Here is an 11203-nt window from a genome sequence, read left to right on the forward strand (position 1 = left end):
AATGATTCTTGCCTTTATGGGAAGCCAATGCAATTTAATAAGAAGGGGAGATACCTATCAAATTTAGAAACTTTAAAAATGAGCCTAACGGACATGTTTTGAATAGTTTGGTTTCATAACCAGACATTCATTTATACCTAAGTATACTGTATTACAGTAAGTTAGTTGTGACAACACTAAAGATTGCATGAGAAGGCTGAAAGTGGATGTTGGAAAGAAAGGCCTGATTCTTTTTAGTATCCAGACAGTCAAAAGCTTTAGTAATTACAGAGTTAACCTAATCCTTACAGGTCAGAAATTGATCTATGATCTATGATGACCCCTAATATTTTAAGTTTGGGCTTTAGCGGATAGATTGTATGATTGATGGTAACACTACTGAGCTCTGGTTTGCTATAAAAATTGGATATTATTAGAAATTTGGTTTTGTCTCTACTTAATTTGAGGTGAATAGTGGATGCTCAATTCTCCATGAAGTCTAGTATCTCTTGGGTAGTATTTAAGATATCTTTAATTTGATTATCAAATGGAATGTAGATGGTGACATCATCAGCATACATAAATGACTTGAAACCCTTGACTTCTAGGAACCGCCCAAACCCTTGGCTTCTAGGAGCTGCCCTAGAAGCTCCATTATGATGTTGAAGAGGAACGGTGAAATAGGCAAGCCCTGAGGGACTCCACAATTGGGTGTCCAAGTTGGAGAGGTATTACCAGACATTTTGACTTGATATGTCCTAGATTTTAGGAAGCCCTCAAACCATTTATAAACAACACCGCATATACCCATATCATCTAATAAAGTTAGTAGTATTTTGTGATCAACAGCATCAAAGATGCTCAACATATCAATTTGTAGAATGATAATTTTCTTTCCAGTGCTCACCAGTCTTTTAAAATTTGATATAAGTGTGGTGAGCACAGTTTCAGTGTTATAGGTGGACCTAAGTCCAGATTGTGAGTTATGTAGCAAGGAAAAATGGGACAAGTAAGCCATAAGTTATTTAGCTACTAGACCCTCCATTACTTTCACAAACAAGGGAATTGATGCAACTGGTCTTTAATTTGTTACATCATTGATCTTGGCAAGATGGTTTTTAGGAATGGGTGTCAGGATAATGTTGCCATTTTCTATAGGGAAAATGCCGTTAGTAAACATGTGGGATATATAGCTATGAAAGTGGTCAATAAATGAGTCAGGGACATTTGAAAAAAAGTAATTTGGGCATACATCTAAAGTACAGTAAGAATAAGAATATTTACACAAGAATGATTTAACCTCAAAGTGAGATGGAATGCTGAAGCGGGACCAAATTCTGTTTGCTGTGACAGTCTCATGCGGTGTAATCTCGTGGTATTTTTCAATACCAATTATGGGATTTGAATTTTTATCAAATATGCAGGTACATGCCTAGAGTACATGCACATATTTACATCTTTTTTTCAGAGCAAGTGTACATTTTTGTGTGGGATTGTGTGTTTCAGGGGCTCAATCCCAGACTCTATGAGGTCTTTATAAAATAAGCCCTCTTTGGAGTTCTCACATAGGTATCCCAGTATAAAAATTTGTTTTCCATCCTTTGTCTGGATAATTTCTTTTGGTTCCCCCCCCCCCCCCCCCTTCTTCCTCCCCTTGTCTTCTTCTTTTTTTTTTTTTTTACTTTCCATTCCTTTATTTCTCCCATTTTCTTTCTATAGGTCAGTCTCTTTCTCTCATTCATTGCCTTATTATCTCCTGTCTTTCCTTCCCATTTTGTGGTCTTTTAAAATTATTCTTATTCTTTACACTTGTAGTCTCTTCTTCTGTTGTGGGAATCTATTTTCTATATTGCATTAAAACCCACGGCAGGATGGATAAAGGTAAATTTTATACCACTGACAAAACAGGAAATGAAGAGAACCTCTGTAGACTGACTTAATTTGCATATCAATATTTGTATGGGACATCAGGTTTGAATAAATAAGCAGGTTCATTATAAAAGAACAGCAGCAGGATGACACGGTTCAACAGCCTTCTGTGCCAGGCCTACTCTTACCTGGGAGTGCGCAGTTCTGCCTTCACACATCCAGAAGGAAAATCTAGCAGACTAAAACTGACTGTAACTGTTTCTTATACTCTTGAGCAATCACGCTACATATCCTAAAATACATCTGCAATAACCAGAAATCTTTCAATTATATCAGGCCAAACATCTGTTTTCTATCTAATTACTGCATTCTTAGCTGAACACATTTGAATGTAATTGATTTTATAAATTGAAATGCACTACCTTTTTGTACTCTCATTCCCTTGTTTTTATCTTCCTCCATTTGACACTGTAATGAGGTTTTATTATCTGTGTGCTTTCCATGTTTGGAATCTAAAAGAATATATAGCATGTCATAGTTGTCACTAAATCTCTATTTATCGGTTGCACGTACACCTATTATGTAATTGTAATATCATTCTGCTGCCTCAGTGTCAAAAGACAGAGCTCTTCATCATTCCTCCCCCTCTCCCTATTGCCATTCAGCACCAACCTACTCCCAGTCCCTTTGGTCGGTTACCATGGAGTCACATTCAACTAATCCCTCTCCTTCACCCCCTGCATCTGCTCCTTTGACATACCTTGCTGTTTCTACCATGATATAACCAAGAGTTCCATATTTCTCTTCCCATCTGCAGGCACAACCCTAGTTCCTCTCCTAATCATCTTTTGACTTGTATATTAAGGGGTCAATATTCAAAGTGATTTAACCAACCAGAAACGGCTCCTGGCCAGTTAATCGCTTGTTCAGGGCTAACCAGTCATATTCAGTGGCACTTAATCAGTTAGGAGAGCCTTTGTTTTCTGATGGTCCCTTGCCACTGACCTGGAGAAAAAAAGGGGAATCCCAAGTGGGAAAAGTGTGACCACTGGTTGTATAGGGGAGTTGTGGCTCAGCAAAGCGGCAACTGTGGAGGAGGAGAGCTACGGGTGGTCAGAGGAGAGACCCAGCCCAGCAGTGTGGGATCAGAGCCAGGGCGTGCCCATCCCAAGACCACAGGTGATCTGGGCCTGAGTATATGAGAGGATCACAGCCTTTGGGACACTATTGTCTGGGATAGGCATGGACAGGAGTCTGTAAAATGTGTATACCTGAAAAATACCTGTAAATATATCCAATGGAGGAGAATAGAGGAGCTCCCCTGCGGAGCATCAGGATTGGGGTTTCAAAAGATTTGCATTCAATGTTGGAGAGTTGATATGATTTGATGTTCCTGCTTTTGCTGAGTTGAACCTGAGAGAGGGTGAATGTTTCTTGCACCTGCAGATCACCATCCAGGAGCTGGAGCACACACCCCAGCCCAATCTGTGGGATTCGATGGCCAGCCTTGTTCAAAATAGTTTCCCTTTGGATTTATATTTCTTTGGTTTCCTGGGGGGAGAAGAGGTAATTCCACCCACCGAGCGACAAGTGAGTAAGGGGCCGACGGAGACTGCCCTCGGGAGGCTCCAATTGGGTTGGACACTGAATCCAGGAGCACCCAGTATAGGGGTGTTACATAGGCATCCCCCAACCAATAACTTTGAATATCTTTATCCCGGAATTCTTTTGGTAACCCTATGTTTAGCGACACTGCGGTTGTTTTTCAGTTCCAGTTTTATTGTTTTAAGTGCATTCATCTGCAATTAGAATTTTTAAAGGCTTGATTTTGCTACCTCGCCTTTCCTCTCTGAGCACACCACCCGAACTCTCATCCACTCTCTCATTATCTCTCGCCTTGACTACTGCAACCTTCTCCTCACTGGCCTCCCACTTAGCCATCTATCCCCCCTTCAATCCGTTCAGAACTCTGCTGCACGTCTTATCTTCCGCCTGGACCGATATACTCATATCACCCCTCTCCTCAAGTCACTTCACTGGCTTTCAATCAGGTACCGCATACAGTTCAAGCTTCTCCTACTAACCTACAAATGCACTCAATCTGCAGCCCCTCCTTACCTCTCTACCCTCATCTCCCCTTATGTTCCTACCCGTAACCTCCGCTCTCAAGACAAATCACTCCTTTCAGTACCCTTCTCCACCACCGCCAACTCCAGGCTCCGCCCTTTCTGCCTCGCCTCACCCCATGCTTGGAATAAACTCCCTGAGCCCATACGCCAGGCCCCTTCACTGCCCATCTTCAAATCCTTGCTCAAAGCCCACCTCTTCAATGTCGCCTTCGGCACCTAACCACTATACCTCTACTCAGGAAATCTAGACTGCCCCAACTTGACATTTCGTCCTTTAGATTGTAAGCTCCTTTGAGCAGGGACTGTCCTTCTTTGTTAAACTGTACAGCTCTGCGTAACCCTAGTAGTGCTCTAGAAATGTTAAGTAGTAGTAATGTTCCATTTATTGGTCTACACAACAAACAGACTCCTGAAGCAGGCATTTTTTCGCTGACACTGCTCCGTGTCAAGTCTTTTTTACTTTCATTTAATAAAACATTTTAATTACTCGTACCCACGGTGTCTTGGGGGTGTCATGTTGATGTCGCTACTTTTTTGCTGTTCTTTGTTTATCCACATAGCGGATCCAGTTTCTCCACTTTTTGTTGGTTTTTTTTGTTTTCTTGATTTGTACCTGCCATTTTCAGGGCACAGACCATAGAAGTCTGCCCAGCACTAGCCCCACCTCCCAACCACTAGCCCTGCCTCCTAACCACCGGTGCTGCCACCCAATCTCTGCTAAGGATTTATTTCTTCTGAACAGGACTCCTTTATGTTTATCCCACGCTCATCTTCACCACCTCCCTCGGGAGGGCATTCCAAGTATCCACCACTCTCTCCGTGAAAAAAATACTTCCTGACATTTTTCTTGAGTCTGCCCTTGAGTCATGATTAGTCAATTAATTATGACTAATGATTTATCAAGTGCTGCATAGCACTTCCCTTCCTTCTGCCACCCATGCACTGTCCGGCATCTCTCCCTTCCCTCCTGGTCCTACCCGTGGTTCTGTAAAACTCCCAAATCTCTCCCCCCCCCCCTTCTCAGTGTAGTAAACAGGGTCCTAAGTTTTCAATCTGGCAGCACCAGCGGCAGCAATACTCATAGGCTGCCTGTGGCCTTCACCAGGTCTTTCTGACCCCTCCTACCCTTGCAAAAAAAAAAAAACAACAACAACAGGAAATTACATCAGAAGGGGGTCACAATAGTCCAATTGACTTAATAAATGATGCATGCAAGTAGCGAATACTTCTAGATGTCCATTTTTAGAATTGCCTCGATAATGCTTACAATCCATATCAGGAAACAAATTTAAAAATAAGATTTTAAAAGGATTAAAAAACTTTGTACATTAATTTTAACTCAAAAATGCACAGAGATCTGTGAGCTTGGAGCAGTGTCTGCTTTAGCCCTTTCTCTTTATAAGAACATAAGAATAGCCATATTGGGTCAGACCAATGGTCTATCTAGCCCAGTATCCTGCTTCCAACAGTGCCCAATCCAGGTGACTCAACTCAAACAAAATCATGCATCATTAAAAAAAAAATCCTAAAAACAGATTCAAGTTGCACTAAAAACATTTTTGCACTTTATTTTTATTTTAAAGTAATCCCAATCCGTTTAAAATAGTGCTCATTTCAGTAGAGAGATAGTAGCTGCTATCACTGCAAATATGCTAGTGGTTGGAGCACCAGGTTTGGCATCCACTGGTGCCCAGTTCAAATCCCACTACTATTCCTTGTGATCTTGGGCAAGTCAATTAGGAGACCTCTTACAAAGTCACACTAGGGTTTTTAGCTCGCGGTAAAAATCAGCTGACGATTAGACACTGAGATGCCCATTGGAATATAATGGATGTCTCAGCATTTACCACCAGCTGATTTTTACCACGAGCTAAAAATACTAGCATGGCTTTGTAAAAGACCCTCTTAACCCTCCATTGCCTCAGGTACAAAATTAGACTATAAGCCTTACAGGGACAGGAAAATACCTAGTGTGCCTGTATGTAAGTCACCTTGAGCTACAACTGAAAAAAAAGTGTGAGCAAAATCCAAATAAATAAATGCAGCTCCGCAAATTGAATGTGCAGCAGGCATTTGCTTATTAGACCCATTTTTTTGTTTATGCATCTTATTTTCATATAGTTTTTTAAATTCATTGTCCATTTTGATTTATTTCCTCTCCTCTCTGATTTCTGTATTTTCTTTTTCCCTCTCTCAGATTTTCTTTTAGATGCCTTTTTCCTACTGCCCCTTTCATCTCTTGCTGTTTCAATTCTCCACTCATATTTATTTTATGCCATTTATTTTCTATTTTTTACTTTACCCTACCATATAGCATTTACTATATGCATTCCTTTTCCCTTCTTCTCATAGAACCCTCCCCCTCTTGTTAACACACTCCTTCCCACACTCTCACACATACAGCTTACTCCCATACACTCTTACACTTTCACACATTGCTCACCACTTCCTTCTTTCATAATTTTCTCCTCCATCCGTTCCTCATCTGTATTCTGCCAGTTCCTTCTTCATTTTTCTCCCTTATTTACTTTTCTGTCACTTAATTTTCAGCACAGCATCACACTTCTTCATTTCTTTCTTCTATCCTTTTTCCCCAAACTCCTTTAGTTTATCCCTTTCTCCTTTCTCTCCTTACTTTTCCTCCTTTAACTCTTTCTCTCTTATGTATCCTCCAACACTCCCTTCAACTATTCCCTTCTCTTTCTCATTCTTTCTTGATGTCTCCCCTCCCTTCCATTGTTCCCTTGCCTCTTTTCCCCCTGATGACCCCTTTCCATTGTTCCCTTATCTCTCTCCCTGTTCCTCCCCTGATGTCCCTCATACTTCCATTGTTCTCTAGTCTCTTTCTCTTCCTCACCTAGTGCCCTCTCTTTCATTGTTTCCTTGTCTCTTCCTCCCCTGATACCCCCCATTCCATTGTCTCTTTTCCTGTAATGCCCTCCCTCTGTTCCATCGATCCTTTGTCTTTTTCTCTTTCTCTCCTAATGTCCCCTGTATACTCTCTTTAACAACAGCAGCAGTGTGGTCCACAGCTGTCTCCCACAAAGCATGAGCCTCCAAAGCACTCTCTCATCATTCGAGCCACCTCTCCCTGCTGCCTCGACTCCCTTATCTGTCTCGGGTCACAAGATCTGTGAATTCATGTAGTGCATCCCTCAGCATGGACAATAGAGGCTTAGATCCACATGCAAACAGTCCTCCAACCAACAGAGCAGACCAAAGATAAAAGAGCAAATACAGCTTTCTTAAATCAGATGCTCAACGTGGCCATGTTTCTCCTCTCTATGTCAGGAGGAGGAGGAGACTGCCCAGGTGTTTCACCTGTGGCTGTCACTGGAATATTGACTTAGCTTCTGAAAGCAGAAATCAGGTGTAAGTGCCTTTAGGGACCCTGATAGTGGAAAGTTAAGTTACTGATGCAGCCTCTGGGAGGTGAAACGTGGCCATGAGTCATTAATCCAGTACAGCTAAAAAGGTGTTCAACAACTGCACTAGCAGAAAATGGATTGTTCTTTCTGATGCAAAGTTCCTTCAAATCATAGTAACATAGTAGGTAATGGCAGAAAAAGACCTGTTCAGTCCATCCAGTCTGCCCAACAAGATAAACTCATATGCGCTACTTTATATGTATACCCGACCTTGATTTGTATCTACCATTTTCAGGGCACAGACCATAGAAGTCTGCCAAGTACTAGCTCCGCCTCACAACCACTGGTGCTGCCTCCCAATCTCCGCTAAGCTTCTGAGGATCCACTCCTTCTGAACAGGATTCCTTTGTTTAGCCCACGCATTTTTGAATTCCGTTACCATTTTCATCTCCACCACCTCCCACGGGAGGGCATTCCAAGTATCCACCACTCTCTCCGTGAGAAAATACTTCCTGACATTTTTCTTGAGTCTGCCCCCCTTCAACCTCATTTCATGTCCTCTAGCTTTATCGCCTTCCCGTCTCTGGAACAGGTTCGTTTGTGGATTAATACCTTTCAAATATTTGAACATCTGTATTATATCACCAGTTTCTCCTTTCCTCCAGGGTATACATGTTCAGGTCAGCAAGTCTCTCCTCATACATTTTGTAACGTAAATCCCATACCATTTTTGTAGCTTTTCTTTGTACAGCTTCAATTTTTTTTTTTACATCCTTAGCAAGATACAGCCTCCAAAACTGAACACAATACTCCAGGTGGGGCCTCACCAACGACTTGTACAGGGGCATCAACACCTCCTTTCTTCTACTGGTCACACCTCTGTCTATACAGCCTAGCAACCTTCTGGCTATGGCCACACCTTGTCACACTGTTTCATCGCCTTCAGATCCTCAGCTACTATCACCCCAAGATCTCCCCGTTTGTACATATCAGACTCCACCTCCTAACACATACGTCTCCCGTGGATTTCTACTCCCTAAGTGCATCACTTTGCATTTCTTTGCATTGAATTTTAATTGCCAAACATTAGACCATTCTTCTAGCTTCTGCAGATCTTTTTTCATGTTTTCCACTCCCTCCGGGGTGTCCACTCTGTTACAAATCTTGTTGTCATCCACAAAAAGGCAAACTTTACTTTCTAACCCTTCGGCAATGTCACTCACAAATATATTGAACAGAATCAGCCCCAGCACCGATCCCTGAGGCACTCCACTACTCACCTTTCCCTCATCTGAGCGAGTTCCATTTACCACCACCCTCTGGCGTCTGTCAACCTGTTCCTAATCCAGTTCACCACGTCGGGTCCAGCCTGTCAAGTTTATTCAAGATCCTCCTCTGGGGAATCATGTCAAAAGCTTTGCTGAAATCTAAGTTCAACTAAATTCAATCTAAGTTCAAAATCAGACTAGACTACAATATTACTGATGTTTGCTGATTGGGTCTGCAGATATTGGTGACGGAATCTCTAGCTGAAAAACTTGACTTTGTAAAGCAAAGAATGCTTGTTCATCATCATTGTCATTATCATCTACATTATTTATTTATTTATTACATTTGTATCCCACACTTTCCCACTCAAAGCAGGTTCAATGCGGCTTACATATTAATAAGGAATACAGAATATTGTTAGAGAGTAAAAAGAAAAAAATTAAGTATAACATTAGAAGTAGTGCAGTCTAATTCACCACTTGCATCTTCATCTTTTCATCATCATCATGCGTTCCAATTACAGAGAAGGCTTTCACAAAGTTGGAATCACTGTCTGTTGTTCTAACAGGTTTTTGTGATGATGCAAGAACTTCAAATTTGTGAGAACCCTTCTGTCTTAAGGCCATACAAGCAGTCTTCCTCTCTAAAAACTCTATGAATCCAGTGGACAGTCACCCCAATGTAAACTTCTCCATAAGATGACCAGCAGTCTGTTGTGGTAGAGATATATGTCTGTCCACTAAGAATTGCAGGCAGCTTCACGTGCAAACTGACCCAACTCATCACTGTTTAGTTTAGCTACAGACTGGTAACCAATTCAACAAACACAGGCAATTCTACTGTTCTCATAAGCTATAATCACTGAACAGCAAAACTTAAGATGAAATGATCCACGATGAGGTTTGCAAGTTCCAGGTTTTGCTATTTCATTTGGTATATCAAGGAATCACAAAACACATTTGAATAGTGTGAAGGCAGAGCATCTGAAGTATTTTCCTCCGTTAACAAAAGAAGTTTTGAAAGAATCATACTTGTGAGACATTTATCTATGCAATTTGTCTGCAGTCCATCCAAATCACAAGGGGGTGTGATGGGAGCATTTCAAAGTGGGATTAGGGTTTTGTTCTATTATGGCTGTAAAAAGTCCATCTAGGGCAAAAACTTTATTTTGGTCTAGACCTGTTTTTCTAACAAACAAGACACAAAAGGTGCCCTAAATGACCAGATAAGCACTAGAGGGCTTCAGGGATGACCCCTCTTACTCCCCTAGTGGTCACTGACCCCCTCCTCCCCACAAAAAAGTGAATAAAATAGTACTCACTAGTCTCTATGACAGCATCAGATATTATAGCCAGGCCCATTAGAGCAGCTTGCAGGTCCCTGGAGTAGTGTAGTGGATGCAGTAAACTGCAGACAGGTGGACCCAAGCCCATACGTCCTCCTACCTGTTACACTTGTGCTGGAAACTGTGAATCCTCCAAAACTCACCAGAAACCCCACTGTACCCACATATAAGTGCTCTCTTCACCCATAGGGGCTATTGTAGTGGTGTACAGTTGGGGGTAGTGTGTTTTGGAAGGCTCAGCAGACAAAATAAGGGAGCAACAGTGAGAAGTATATCTGGGAGCATATATATGAAGTTCACAGCAGTGAACTCTAGAATGCCCCATTGCTCTCCTGGGATGTCTGGAGGACCAGTCTGATAAAAAAAAAAAAAAAATGCTGACCTCCTCCTACATCCAAATGGCTTGATTTTGCGCATTTTTAACTTGTGCGCTTTCATTTTTGAGAATGGCCTAAAAAGATAAAATGCACAAAACCTTGTTTGAAACTATTTTTGAAAAAAAAAATTTTTTTTTTTTTTTGAAAATAGGTATATTTTCAATTCGGATTCAGTACATTTAACGCAAAACATTCTAAGTCCAACTTAAATGCACTATTGAAAATGCCCCTCCATGTAACTTTGTAAGTCTAAGTGCTTTCAAAATACACCCGAATGTATACTATTCTGGTAATCCTTTCTCTCTCAAATTTGGTTACTCCTTAAAACCCTTGATTCCAACAGATTGGTTATACCCAATCCTAGACATTTCACACAAGAACTCACTCATCATTCAGCTTTCTCCTATCTGGTGCCTTCCCTTTGGGTTAGTCTTCCAGGAATGATACATTCTGAACAATCAATTAAAAGGGTTAAAGCTCTTTTGAAAGCCTATTTCTTTCAGCAAGCCTTCTGTTAAGGTTCCTGTCTTTTTAATCTCGGGTATGACTCCTGGTTTATAACTCTTTTTTTGTCTTGGGATGAATTACCTTGGGCGAGTGTTTGTTTTCTGTCCTATTTGACTCTGGCATTCCTTTCCATATTTTTTTATGTGCTTGTTTTTACTGTAAACCGGATCCTTCCATGTTGGCATTTGGTGGTATAACAAGTTTTTAATAAACATAAATATCTTATTAATAGTCCAAACATTTCCAAAGATATGATCAGAACAATATTGAAGAATCAGAACAGATGAGACCTGACTGACCCCAATAGTACTTTTAAAAAATTTTTTTATTACAATCCCCAAGTCACAACTACTTATTTCC

Source organism: Microcaecilia unicolor, chromosome 2, assembly GCF_901765095.1.
Source record: "Microcaecilia unicolor chromosome 2, aMicUni1.1, whole genome shotgun sequence".
NCBI lineage: Eukaryota > Metazoa > Chordata > Amphibia > Gymnophiona > Siphonopidae > Microcaecilia > Microcaecilia unicolor.